This window comes from Carex rostrata, chromosome 19 (assembly GCF_964058835.1).
Source record: "Carex rostrata chromosome 19, lpCarRost1.2, whole genome shotgun sequence".
Lineage (NCBI taxonomy): Eukaryota > Viridiplantae > Streptophyta > Magnoliopsida > Poales > Cyperaceae > Carex > Carex rostrata.
In genome coordinates this window covers 9,117,661-9,131,589 of record NC_135936.1, presented here as the reverse complement: position 1 = coordinate 9,131,589, position 13,929 = coordinate 9,117,661, and the positions used below count along the sequence as shown (strand labels likewise).

The following is a 13,929-nucleotide window of genomic DNA, read 5'->3' as shown; positions in this document are numbered from 1 at the left end:
TTTATTTATTAGAATAATAATATATATTAAAAAAATAGGATCAAATATTATGATTTTAATATTTTTTTTATATTACATACATGATGACTTTATATTTTATTAAATTATATAAGCTATTTATTATTCGATAATAGGTCATTATTAGTTCTGTAACTTGTTATCTTAACGCTCAAGGTAAAGACATTGGTTTATTAATTTTATATGGGTATGAGTATGAAAATGTTTAATTCTGATCCCTACCGTACCTATCGACAAAAGCATAATACACAAGAAGAGAGAAAAATAAAATATAGTTTTGTTTATGTAAACACATACTTGATTCTGAATTAAATTATCCTCACTGCCACTGAAACCTGGATTTAGGTTGTGGTATAAAACAGTATTTTTCTTCTTACATCAACCCCCAACACTATTTTCACGTAAGATTTTTTGCTATCTCCATTATATTGCAGAATGCAGATGAACAAAATATCTCAAGACACATCCAATTACTCTTAATTCTTTAGAGTCCTTTAATGCAAGAAAAGAAAAACTAAAAAGTTGGAATTCATAATATCTCATTGTGAAGTGTGAACCACTGTTGTAAAAAAATTAGTCGCTGGCAGTAATTAAATTGTCACGAAGTTTTTCTGACTAATTGACCGATTATTTGCACTCCCCTGTCGGCCCGACGAGTGTATAATGTTATTAACAACACTGGTGTGAACTAATTACAACTTTATGTTTATTGAGGTTTTAATATGCAAATTTCTCCAACTCTGATCCCTCCATCAAGAGGCGATTCGGAAAATTCAACATCGGACGGTTACAAATATCCTGCTATTATGTTATCGATCCCTGCTTCAAAGGGAGATATAATGTTATCGTATCCCTGCTTCAAAGAGTTAGACTGTTAGAGAGATGAACAAGTAGCTCTATTAAAAGGAGTCGTTTTCAAAATTTATTCACTATCTATCTCTAACCAAGAAGCCGCGTTGAATGGTATGTAAAGGGATAAATTTATGAATAAATATATCAGACAGGTCACCAGGCCCCCGAAAAACAATTCTGACTTTCATCAAAAATAATAATAAAATCATAGCTGCATTACCAAAAGCTCTTCTGATTTTGCAGCTAAAGCACTAAAGAGTTAAGACCATTTATCATTTATCATTACTTAAAGAGAAAAAGAGATCTTAGCTTGAGTGGAGACTGGAGACCCAAGTTTGTTTAAAAATTGAAAATTAAATAAAGAAGAAATGAAGTTATTTCTTATCTAAAACGACGATGCTCCCATCTTTCTTGGCCACAATGACAGATGTTGCCATACCAATGAAAACTCCATGCTCAATGACTCCAGTAATTCTCAAGATTTCATCACTGAATCTCACCAAATCACCACCGATTCCCTTCTCAAACAACAAATTCACAATATAGTTTTCATTATCAGTCTTAAAAGGCACCTCTTTTCCTTCCTTGTCATCCCAAACACTTCTTAATTTAGCATCAAAACCCATTTCTCCCTGGAACACCTCCTTTATTTTCATTATCGTATATTCCCAGCAGAATGGTACAATCTCCACCGGTATAGGCCCAGTGCTACCCAGCCTTGGTACCAATTTCGTCTCGTCCACTATCACCACAAATTCCTTACTGGCGCCTTCAACCATTTTCTCACGCAAGAGAGACCCACCACGACCCTTCACCAGATTCAGCTCTTGGTCAACCTCATCAGCTCCGTCCACCGATAAATCCAGAATAGAGTGCGACCCAAGATCAGTGAGCGGGATATTGAGATCCTTTGCCAATTTTTCAGTCTTTAGAGAAGTCGCCACACCTACAATCGAATGGAGAGAGGCGGTGGAGAGGAGGTGAGAGAGATGTTGAAGGAAGAGAGAAGCAGTGGAACCAGTGCCAAGGCCGATAACAGTACTGCTTTTGACGAGAGCAGCGGCACGCTGAGCACAGAGAAGCTTTTGGGAGTCTTGGTTTAGTGAGGGGGTAGGGGAAGGAAGGGGAGGGGAGAGGAGGTGAGGTGGTGGCGTCTGGAGGTGTATGGAGGTGCGCATGGTGAGAGGGAAATGGATGGAGAGGAACTGAAGGAAGAGGAAGAGGAAGAGGAAGAGGAGAGGACCTGGCGGCTGTGGTTGGAGAGGTGGAGAAGAGAAGGCTATTATAAATAGGCGATACAAATATCTTGATTCTCTGTAGCTCATACAGATATTTACTCCGTGTGGGATGTCACTGAATGACTCCAGCAGAAACAAACTAAATCATTTGGTATTTTTTGTAACTGTAGTTGTGGATGCGCCACAGTGGATCCCTGGAATTTTATAAGAAAGATAATTGGATGGTCAACAGTGTGGTACTGCGGTCTCGAGTCTCGACCATGTGATCCTTCTTTCGTGGATATTCCTTGTCTTCCTTTTTTTTTCAAAAAAAGAAATAAAATTATTTTTATATAATGTACAATTGTATTTGCATAGATGAAAATAAAAGTTCTTTCTGGGAACCTAACTTAAAAACGGTGGAAAAAGATGGGCGGGCCGCGGGCATCAATCCCCAAGACCCAAGTTGAAAGCGTTGGATTCTCTCCGTGTGGACAAAATTTAAAGATATGAAAAGAACTTTTCAAAATTTCAAAAGTTCATCCTTGTAGAATAAGATATTTTGTGTTGCTTCCGTGTAATGCCGTGCAGCGTGTTATATATTAAGGAAGCGTCTAATTGTCCACAGCCATTTGTCCACCATTTGTCCACAGAAAAATTGTCATTTGACCTGCGCCAATCCTGTAAAATTACTAATTCAATGCTGTAACTTGTACAGCACATCTTATAAAAAACTAACTGTACTTTTCATGAACCGTTTACAATTTGGCCAACTTGGCAAACTAACTATACTTCATGTGGGACCACTTGACAAACTAACTGTACTTTACTTACTAACAGATAATGGCAGTTATTTACAGTTAATGGCAGTTATTTGCGGTTAATGTCAATTTTAGAAAAACTTCTAGAACATTCAAAACCGGAACAACATCTACAACTGGCATTTTTTTTCAAAATAAACCTTGAAAATATTCAAAAATATTTTTTTCCGGCAAAATTATAATTTTTTAATTTTTTTTTATATTTTATAATTTTTTGCTTCAAATGTGCACTGTAATTCCAATACTGGAAAATTAGAAGTTGTAAACAGTTAAATAAACATATGTCACTATAAATTTCAACACTGCAAAATTAGAAGATGTAAAAAGTCAAATCATATGTCCACTGCAAAATTGAATACTGCAAAATTAAAAGTTTCAAACAGTGAAATAAACATATGTCACTACAAATTTCAATACTACAAAATTAAAAGTTTTAAACAGTAAAATAAACATATGTCACTACAAATTTCAATACTGCAAAATTATAATATGAAACCAATAAAACACACATAAAACATAGCAATATTCAACATACATCATTAAACATCACCATATATAAAACATTCACAACCACACTGTTCACCAAAACATAAACAAACAATCTTGTTCACCAACCAGATTATGTTCACAAGCAACAACATTTGTTCACCAACAAATAAAAGAATAATCTTATCTGTTCAAAACCATATAACTGTTCATAAGTGTCATTTGACTAGCACCAATCCTGTGAAATTCATCATTTAATGCTGTAACTTACGTAACAAATCTTATAAAAAACGTAATTTAAATTTTCAAACAACCAGAAACTTTCAAAACAATTTGCAACATGCATAACATCACAAAACTAACAGTACAATATGGAAATATTTCAATCTATCATATACTGTAAAACTGACTTGCGCTGATACTGTAAAATTCATGATTCAAAGCTGTAACTTATGTACAAAACCTAATAAAAACTAATTACAGTTTTCAAACAAAAACAAAGTGACATTTGACTTGCTCCAATCCTGTAAAATTCATCAGTTAATACTGTCACTTGAATAAGAAAACTTATAAAAAACGTAATTCAAATTTTCAAACATCCAGAAGGCTGAACGTTCCATTGCGATCATGTATAAAAAACGAGATCGAGTTAGTAATCTCAAATAAATTCCACATTGCAAAAGAAAACTGAATGAGTGAAGGTAAATGTCGAACAAACGTGCGATATCCTGTTAAATGTGACATATATCACCTAATTCACATATATATATACTGTAAAATACGGATAATATAAAATTAGACGAAATTACAACATAACATTTGAAAAAGTACATCAACAATAATGTAAAACTGACTTGCGCCAATACTGTAAAATTCCTAATTCAAAGCTGTAACTTATGTACAAAATCTAATAAAAAATAATTACAATTTTCAAACATAAATAAAAAGTGTCATTTGACTAGCACCAATCCTGTGAAATTCATCATTCAATGCTGTAACTTAAATAATAAATTTTATAAAAAATGTAATTCAAATTTTCAAACATCCAGAAGTCTGAACGTTCCATTGCGATCATGTATAAAAAATAAGATCGAGACAGTAATCTTAAATAAATTCAACATTGCAAAAAAAAAAAAACTGAATGAGAAAAGGTAAATGTCGAACAAACGTGCGATATCATGTAAAATGTGACATATATACCTGCAGCACGTGAACTAAAAACTCAGGCCTCTGACTCTTGAAGAACTTGCACATCATTGACAATTAATCAGCAACTAGCTAGCATTATTAAATAAGAAGAGATTAATTAGTATTTTAATCGAGTAATTAACATCATTGAAGAACTTGTTCCGGAAGCATGTAACTGGGGTTCCAGTTTTCATCATTAAATTAATATTTATAAACATTGTTAAATGCTGATTTCTTCATCTTTAGTGAATTCAGCTTCTGCGACTCAATCCACACGGCATCCATACCATCCCCGCCATACAAAAACTGAATCACATCCCCAAGAGAAAAACTACTTCGTCCATTTCTAATTTTCATCGGGAAAACGACAGAAAAATCAACAGATCCAACTGGTGTGCAATTCAGAGCTCAGTAGCGTACAGGAGCACAAAATCCATTAGATCTAGGGTTCGTAATAGGGTTACCTGGAATAGCCCAGACGATTAAACTCGCGATTTGGTACGGATGTTCTCAATCGCGGGTCGCTGTTGATCCAGTACGGTTGAACCGGCGATCCAAGAAGGAAGAGAGATTTTACAGATTATGGACTCGCGATCTTAATTTTCACTTGTGTATCAGAGATGAGAGGAAGGAAATAGTTGTTATTTTTGGTTTGAGATCTTAGCTATTGCATTTATTTTGTTTCAAAGAAACACAGCGGAGGTCGAAAGGAAATAGAAAGAGACGTATCAGAAAAGGAAGGTTTATATACACGTATTTGAGTTTTTGTTGGAATGTGGAGAAGGATCCATTAAAAACGGTTAAACAATAGTGGATAAGATTTTGTGGACAAAATGTGGACAGAAGGTTGTGGACCAAAACCTTTTCTCATATATTAATATTAGCGCAATTAATAAGAAATTTAGGTTGCCGCGTGTTGGATTCTCTCCGGGTGGTATACTGGTATGCAATGCAACACATATATATCGAGTTGAAGTTGAAGTGCGTGCTTCATGCCTTCAATCTAAGATTTTCGTCCATTATATAAATTAAAACTTGATTGAAAAACAATATGTCGTCATGCCATATTATTAATAAAGATTATAGTCAAATAACATTCTAGATAAAAGATATGTTATGTATGTTGTACACTTTTCAAATACTTCCTTTTCGTTTCTTGTAACTATAAGCTTCCCAAAATCTCAAACAGCGGAGTGTATAAGCGATCTTGCTTATGTATACATATAATAAAATATAAATGAAGAAGACTAGAGAGACCAGATAGAATTTTGTTATCCGGCAACATGGCGGAACTAAAATATTTTAATAGAGTTGGCTGAAAATTAAAATATACACTTGTGGCGAGTGGAATTTAAATCCAAAATCTCTTTAATTATAAAATAAAACTTTAACTACTATGTTACAACTAAATATATATCATTGAGAATAGCTAGGTGCCTATATAAAAAGTTTAAAAAAAAAATCAATTAAATTTCTATACGTATAATTAAAAATTTTAAATCATAAAGGTGGCTTAGCCACCTTTGACTCAGTCAAATAACTACGTCTACTACAAAGGTCAATCGAATTTAATGTCATGAAAAACCATTTAAAATACGACCTAAAATTGTTCTATTGTATCAGACACCCAAATAAATAATTGGGTCTTTTGTTGCATTAAAAGTCATCAAATTGAATAACAGGAAAATTGATCCAATTTTCAATTTTTCAACTTCTATGTTACATGTGTTTTCAACTTCAGTGTGCTGAAAAGAATATTTTTTGAACCAAAATATTATGGTACTAAATTGTTTCATGAAGGCTCAAGGAGCAAAAAACACATATTGTAGACAGTGTTGAATTAGTTTTCATTGATTATACATAAATTTTATTTTTTTTATATTTATTGTGCTCAAGTAAATAAATCAAAACATTAGTGACATGATCATGAAATTTATTAAGAAATTAACTTATTTTACTTGTAAAGACGAGAGGATCTTTTTAAAATTTGCTCTGTGAATGTACTTATATTTACTAACACTGATATCAAATGTATCCCGAATTTTTTATTAATATCCAAATTTAATATTAAATTTCAAAAAATAACCGGATCAGTAACGTTTTTCGAAATCTACCCTTTCCGGAAATTTTTTTTTCGGAAACGGTAACTACTTCCGGAAAAAAAATTTCCGGAAATAGAAATTTTTTTTTTTTCCGGAAAATTTTATCCGGAAATAGGATTTTTTTTTTCCGAAATTTTTTTTTTCAGTTTTTATTTATAATTTATTTATTTTTTGTATTTAAGTATTACAAATATTTAATATAGTTTTTTAAAAAATAGATGGAATACTATATAATTTGATTTATTCGAAGGACTGCTACAAATAATCCGGATCAACATTTTTTATGCCGGATTTTTTACGGCCGTAAAAAAAATAATATAATATAATATATGCATATGTATATGTATATATAATATGAGTTAGGCTGGGGTGCTATGGATAGCATAGAGGCCTCTATGCTACGGCTCAATATTCGAGTTTTCAAAATTCAAACGGTCGATCCGAACCGTTCATCTTATTCTCCATATTAATATCTGCTTGGAGACCAAATTTTACATTTTTCTGAATTTTTTTACTATTTATTAAGTATTTTACAAAATTGTTGATCCAACGGTGGCTGCACAAAACAGTAAAACCGTTGGATTAGCGATTTTCAAAGTGGCTTAATAAATAGTAAAAAAATTCAGAAAATTATAAAATTTGGTCTCCAAGCATATATTAATATGGAGAATAAGAAGAACGGTTCGGATCAACCGTTTGTATTTTGAAAACTCGAATATTGAGCCGTAGCACAGGAGACCACTATGCTATCCATAGCACCCCAGCCTAACTCATATAATATAATATATGTATATGTATATATAATAGTAAAAAAATGTAAAAAATTAGAAAAATGTAAAATTTGATCTGCAAGCACATTTTTGAGGCACTAAACGAGCGGCCATTTTTGAGGCACTAAACGAAAAGGGGCGTAACTTTTGATCCGTCCGTCGGATCGGGCTGAAATTTTGACAGAAACTCCACAGCCCCAAATCCAAGCTAACTTATTTTCCAGCCCGATCCGACCGTCGGATATAGATTTTTCGAATTTTCTTTACAATTTCAGAGTTTTTAGGGTTTTTTCGTGCATCATTTACTGTTTTGACTTTGCACGATTAGTGTCGCTTAATGTCCGACACTAATACTCATAAACAGCCAACACTAATTCCAAGTTCTCCACAAGTGAATAGTCCAATTATTCTCTTAAAAAAAGTTGTGAATCAAGACCAAGTCCTTAATTAGTGTTATCTTTAGACTCGTGATATCCAACTGACAAATCAATTGAAAGTTATAAAGAGAATATACATATATATTATATATTATATTATATAAAGAGAATATAAAGAGAATGTATTATATTATATATACATATATATATATACATATATTATATTATATATACATATACATACATATATTATATTATATATACATATATATGCATATATTATATTATATATACATATACATATATTATATATACATATACATATACATATACATATACATATGCATATATTATATTATATTATTTTTTTTTACGGCCGTAAAAAATCCGGCATGAAAAATGTTGATCCGGATTATTTGTAGCAGTCCTTCGAATAAATCAAATTATATAGTATTCCGTCTATTTTTTAAAAAACTATATTAAATATTTGTAATACTTAAATACAAAAAATAAATAAATTATAAATAAAAACTGAAAAAAAAAAATTCCTATAAAAAAAAATTTTCGGAAAAAAAAAATTTCCCAAAAAAAAAAAAAAAAAAATCCTATTTCCGGATAAAATTTTTCCGGAAAAAAAAAAAAAATTCCTATTTCCGAAATTTTTTTTTCCGGATTTAGCCTATTTCCGGAAATTTTTTTTCCGGAAGTAGGTACCGTTTCCGGAAAAAAATTTTCCGGAAACAGAGGCTGTTTTCGGAAAAAAAATTTCCGGAAAGGGTAGATTTCGAAAAACGTTACTGATCCGGTTATTTTTTGAAATTTAATATTAAATTTGAATATTATTAAAAAATTCCGAAATGTATCAGTATTTGCATTTATTGATACACATACTATTTTAAAACTTATAAGCGCATACAGACAATCTATCTCGTGATTTTTCGAAAACCGACAGTTTTATTAATATCCAATATTTAATATATTTTATCACAAATAATCAAGTTTTTGAATTTTTATTAAAAATATCCAAACTGCGAAAATTTATTGGGGTTTGGAATTTTTATTCCAAACCGCAATAAATTTGTGCGGCTTGGAATAAAAATTCAAAAAGAGAATATTTGTTTTCCAGTTGTTACCTCTATATCCTCATGTGATATGGGGAACATACAAAAATCTAAGAGATATATAGTGTACGAACAGCTCTGAGGTCTAGAGTTTTAAATTCCAAACCTTCACAAATTCCTGCGACTTGGAATAAAAATTCAAAAAGAGAATAATTGATTTTCAGTTGTTACCTCTATATCCTCATGTGATGTGGGGAACACACAAAAATCTAAGAGATATATAGTACGAACAGCTCTGAGGTCTAGAGTTTTGAAGTTACACTCATAGTGACAAATCAAAAGTTCGGGTTCGGTTCGGCGAGTTCAAAAATTCGTGATTCGGGTATAATTCGGGTATAATTCGGGAATGATTCGGTACACTACGGAAGCAAAAAAAAAAAAAATTTCAACAGAAAACACCAGGAAAAAAAAAAAAAAAAAAAAATTCCAAAAAAAAAAAAAAAAAATTTTTTTTCCGTTTTTTTCGCGTTTTTATCGCGAATAAAACGTGATTCGCGTTTTATACGCGTTTTATTCGCGAATAAAACGTATTATACGTTTTTCCCCGTTTTGAACGGAGTTCGGTTCGGGAACATCAAAAAAACGTTTTATACGCGAATTATACGCGAATTATTCGCGTATCATGTCACTATGGTTACACTCATCATTTATAGTATTTTAAATTTCAAACCGCAACAAATTCTTGCGGCTTGGAATAAAAATTCAAAAAGAGAATAATTGTTTTCCAGTTGTTACCTCTATATCCTCATGTGATGTAGGGAACATATAAAAATCTAAGAGATATATAGTACAAGCATCTCTGAGGTTTAGAGTTTTGAAGTTACACTCACCATTTATAGTATTTTAAATTCCAAACCACAACAAATTCCTGCGGCTGGGAATAAAATTTCAAAAAGAAAAATAATTGTTTTCCAGTTGTTACCTCTATATCCTCATGTGATGTGGGGAACATACAAAAATCTAAGAGATATATAGTACGAACAGCTCTGAGGTCTAGAGTTTCGAAGTTACACTCACCATTTATAGTATTTTAAATTTCAAACCACAACAAATTCCTGCAGCTTGGAATAAAAATTAAAAAAGAGAATAATTATTTTCCAATTGTTACCTCTGTATCCTCATGTGATGTGGAGAACATATAAAAATTTAAGAGATATATAGTACAAACAGCTCTATAGTTTTGAAGTTATACTCACCATTTATAGTATTTTTGTATGTTTCCCACATCACATAAAGTTACAAGGACAAGAGATGTCGTACTATATATCTCTTACAACAATTTATAAGTGTATCTATCTCATCATTTTTCTAAAATATATATATCCAATTAAAAACACACATATTTTATTGATGAATCAATATGATTGACCAAATAAAAAAAATATTAGGTCATGCACAATATTTATATATTTTATGAAAAATTGTTTTATACTAGATTTATTCCTACTGTATGAAAATTAAACAATTTTTGTTATAATATTTTAATTATATTCTAAAAACTTGGTAGTAGCTACCAAAGTTCGTGAGGGAAATCGAACTCTCAACCTTTGGGTATAACAACTCTAGGACATTTTTCTAGCCAATTGTGCTATCTTCTCTTTTCTCAAAAAAAATAAAAAAAAAAATAATTATATTCATATAGTACTTATGTTTGTCTATCCGGTCTAATTGGATATGATCGATGTGTTATCTATCTGTTTCGGAACAATGCAATTGAATCGGGGAAATGAAAAGGTTAAGCGACGCTTTAACTGGCTGCATGTGGCACCTCATAAGATATCTTTTATGTACTCAAAAACTTTTATTAATGATCATATGCCTAAGGGCTTCACCTCAAAAAAAAAAAAAGATATGGCAGCAAAGGAACTCTCCTCTCATAAACCTGTCACTTCATTGGACCGACTTCCCAGTATTAATGTGGCACGATGTACAAAAAATATGGTCCCAGAAATTTCGGCGCAACTGGAGGGTTTTGCTTTTTTATGATTCTCTCTCTCTTTTCTTTGTAAACTTTACTGTGTTTGGGATAGTAGAATCAGTGGCGAAATCAAAATTTGAGTTGGGAGCAGGCATAAATTAAGTGCGAGTTCGAATAATATACAATTTACATAAAATATAAATTTTTTGGCTTGCTATTGTTACAAAATTATACTATATGAATGTAAAGATAAGTAGAGGGAGAATTGTACAAATACAAAATTATCTCATTAAAGAAAGCAACAAGAAGGATATCAATCTAAATTAGCAAAAATCTACTTTATAATTAATACACCATGTCGGACATTTGTACAATTGTTCTTTTATATGTTAGGAATATGCATTAATATTTATACATTTGACCGGACATGGTTCATTATGAATCAATTTATATTTTCAGAACAATACACTACCCCCATACATATACCAGGTCCATTTAATATTTATAATGCTTAAAGCTTTTTTTTTTAGCCGTACTATCTTCTTCCTCAAATTCCTTCGGCTCACCATTTTGACACTTATATTTCTCCCCAAATTCAATTGACTCACCATGAAAAAAATGATAGAATCTACCCAAGCTAGAAGAGAATCGTCACAAATCGTTAGAACTGGTCCAGAGATAGGCAAGACAATTTTTCAAGGATAAACAAGTCTTTAATCAGATTCAAATCCTCTGGAAAAAAAAATTTCCAGGGGTAGGCAACTGCCTACCCCTATAGAAGGGTGGCTTCGCCACTGAGTAGAACATATAGCATTCGGATAAAGGTAAATCCCATCTCAGTTATATTTAATTTAAGTTAGGAGTCTGATAATTGTATTCAAACAAAATCCTGAACGAATCCTTCAAATATTGAATATTTAACTTTCATTTCTAATACTCATGTTCAAGCATTTAAAGCTCTATTTATAAATGTTTAAAATACTACTCGCAAGCTTTTAATACTCTATCTATAAGCATTTAAATTATAAATCTGAATAGTTTTAACTTCTAATTACTTTCGTCTTTAAGCCAAAAAAAATAAAGATTCATTTCACCCTCTCTTATTTTTTTCCTCTAATCATTCTAGTCTATTTTTTCGACAATTCGTGGTGAATTTTGCGAATCTAAAAATACAAATATTTTCTACTCAATTTTCTCTTTTAAATGAGAACCATGCAAATATAAAAATACAACAGTGCATGCTATATAGTAGAGTAAAAATATATAAAAATACAACAATGCATACCATATAACTAAACAAACAAAACATAACACAGAGAAAAGAACTTATAAAATTACATAACAGATACAATAAAGTTGGATAGACAAGCTTACTTCTGTTGAAGACAGGGTTCTTCCTGCACCTTGGGTATTTTTCATATGAAGTCCTTGGGTACTCTAAAATTATGTATCCCTGTCAATATTTGCTAGTTTCTTACCCCCTTTCTGTTCTATAAAACAAACAACTGAAGTACAATGAAAATGGGAAAGAAAAAGAGTGCTTGCCTCAAGTCAGGCAATGGATTAATAAGGCATGTACATTTTAATTAAGTGTATACCAACTATATATTAACAAATTTATGACATCACTATCTAAAAAAAAGACTATCTTTCTACTGCAAAAGTATCACTGAAACTTTTTTTTTCAAACCAAGGACTCTAATAACTGATTATACTTGAAATTAACAGCTGACGACTATTTATTAGACACATACATGAATGTATACAGATAAAGTATGACCAATTTATGCCTCGACAACTAAATCAAATATGTAATTGCATAAAAGAAATCTAATTTAGGAGATGCATCAACAATTAAATTCATTCACAAACTTAAAATTACAGGCACAATGGAAGCAAAAGAGGAAAAAAAATTCGGATTATTAATTACCTTGAGAAGCTGAACCGCACCAGAGAAGTGCTGGCCAAGCTCGACTGCCCCTTTTATCGGAAAGGAAACTGAGAGAAGAAGAAGAATTTGTGATCGTATACTGAGAGAAGAAGAAGAATTTGCAAAAGACCCTTTATCTTACATCATTATGTACTAAAGGATTTGTGATCGTATATTGATTAACATTAAGTAAAATTATATTTTCTAGGTATATTTTGTATGTTTTTCTTTTACATTTTGTCCAAATGAGCAATAAACGTTTTAATTTAACCGGATTGTTAGAGAAAGAGAAGCTTCAATGTTGAATACAGTGAACTGAGATATTTTCCTATTTTGTCAGATCCGCTAAAGATCTGACCAAGAAGAATCGGGAATTTTTGTTTTGTTTGTAATAAATAAGGACCATACTTTGATTAAAAAAACTGGATGTAATGATTATGAAACATATTCAAGACGTAGCCAAGTTGTAAATCTAATTTTGAGAAAAATAAAAAGAAACAGAGGGAAACTAATCACATATTGCACCTCCCCAAACAAGCCCATAATATCCGATAATTAAAAAGCCCAACACAATGTAAAACAAAAAGAAGAAGATAAAAACAGCCCACTAAGCCCAATTCATACGTTGTCAGGTCGTATGTATGGATGAATGGGTCCCAGAATACATTTTCGTCTTCCCCCTTTATCTCCCAAATAATTACGCTTACGCAATCGGATGAAACGCGATTCAGACTCAAGTTCTGTTAAATATGCAAGGTTTGTATTTTGTAATTCCGAGGAAACTGTATTTTATTACTATAGTAAATATCAAAAGAGTCATTATAAAGAAATCAAATTACACCATTTTATGGTGACACATCTTGACACTATAATTTTTTAAGTAAGTTTTACAATTTCAAAATTCAAATAGTCGATTCGAACCATTCAACGTGACGTCTATATTAAAATGTGCTCGAGGGCCAAATTTTATATTTTTTGAAAATTTATTACTATTTATTTAGAATTTTTAAAATTGCTTCTTTTCAATAGTTCAAAATTGTCTTAAAACAACAATTTTGTATATATCTTAATAAATACTAAAAAAAATTCAAAAAAAAATCTGAAATTTGGTCTCTAAGCACATTTTAAT

At 31.2% G+C, this 13,929-nt stretch overlaps 1 pseudogene across 1 annotated transcript; it reads right to left on the bottom strand.

Annotated features, from left to right (window-relative positions):
- Positions 1-1,122: 1,122 nt before the first annotated feature.
- Positions 1,123-4,939, bottom strand: LOC144571424 (putative ribose-5-phosphate isomerase 1 pseudogene; annotated as a pseudogene). Its single transcript, XR_013517509.1, has 2 exons — positions 4,799-4,939; positions 1,123-2,149 (listed from the first exon to the last, which is right to left on the bottom strand). The product of XR_013517509.1 is annotated as a putative ribose-5-phosphate isomerase 1 pseudogene (transcript).
- Between the last annotated feature and the right edge of the window lie 8,990 nt (positions 4,940-13,929).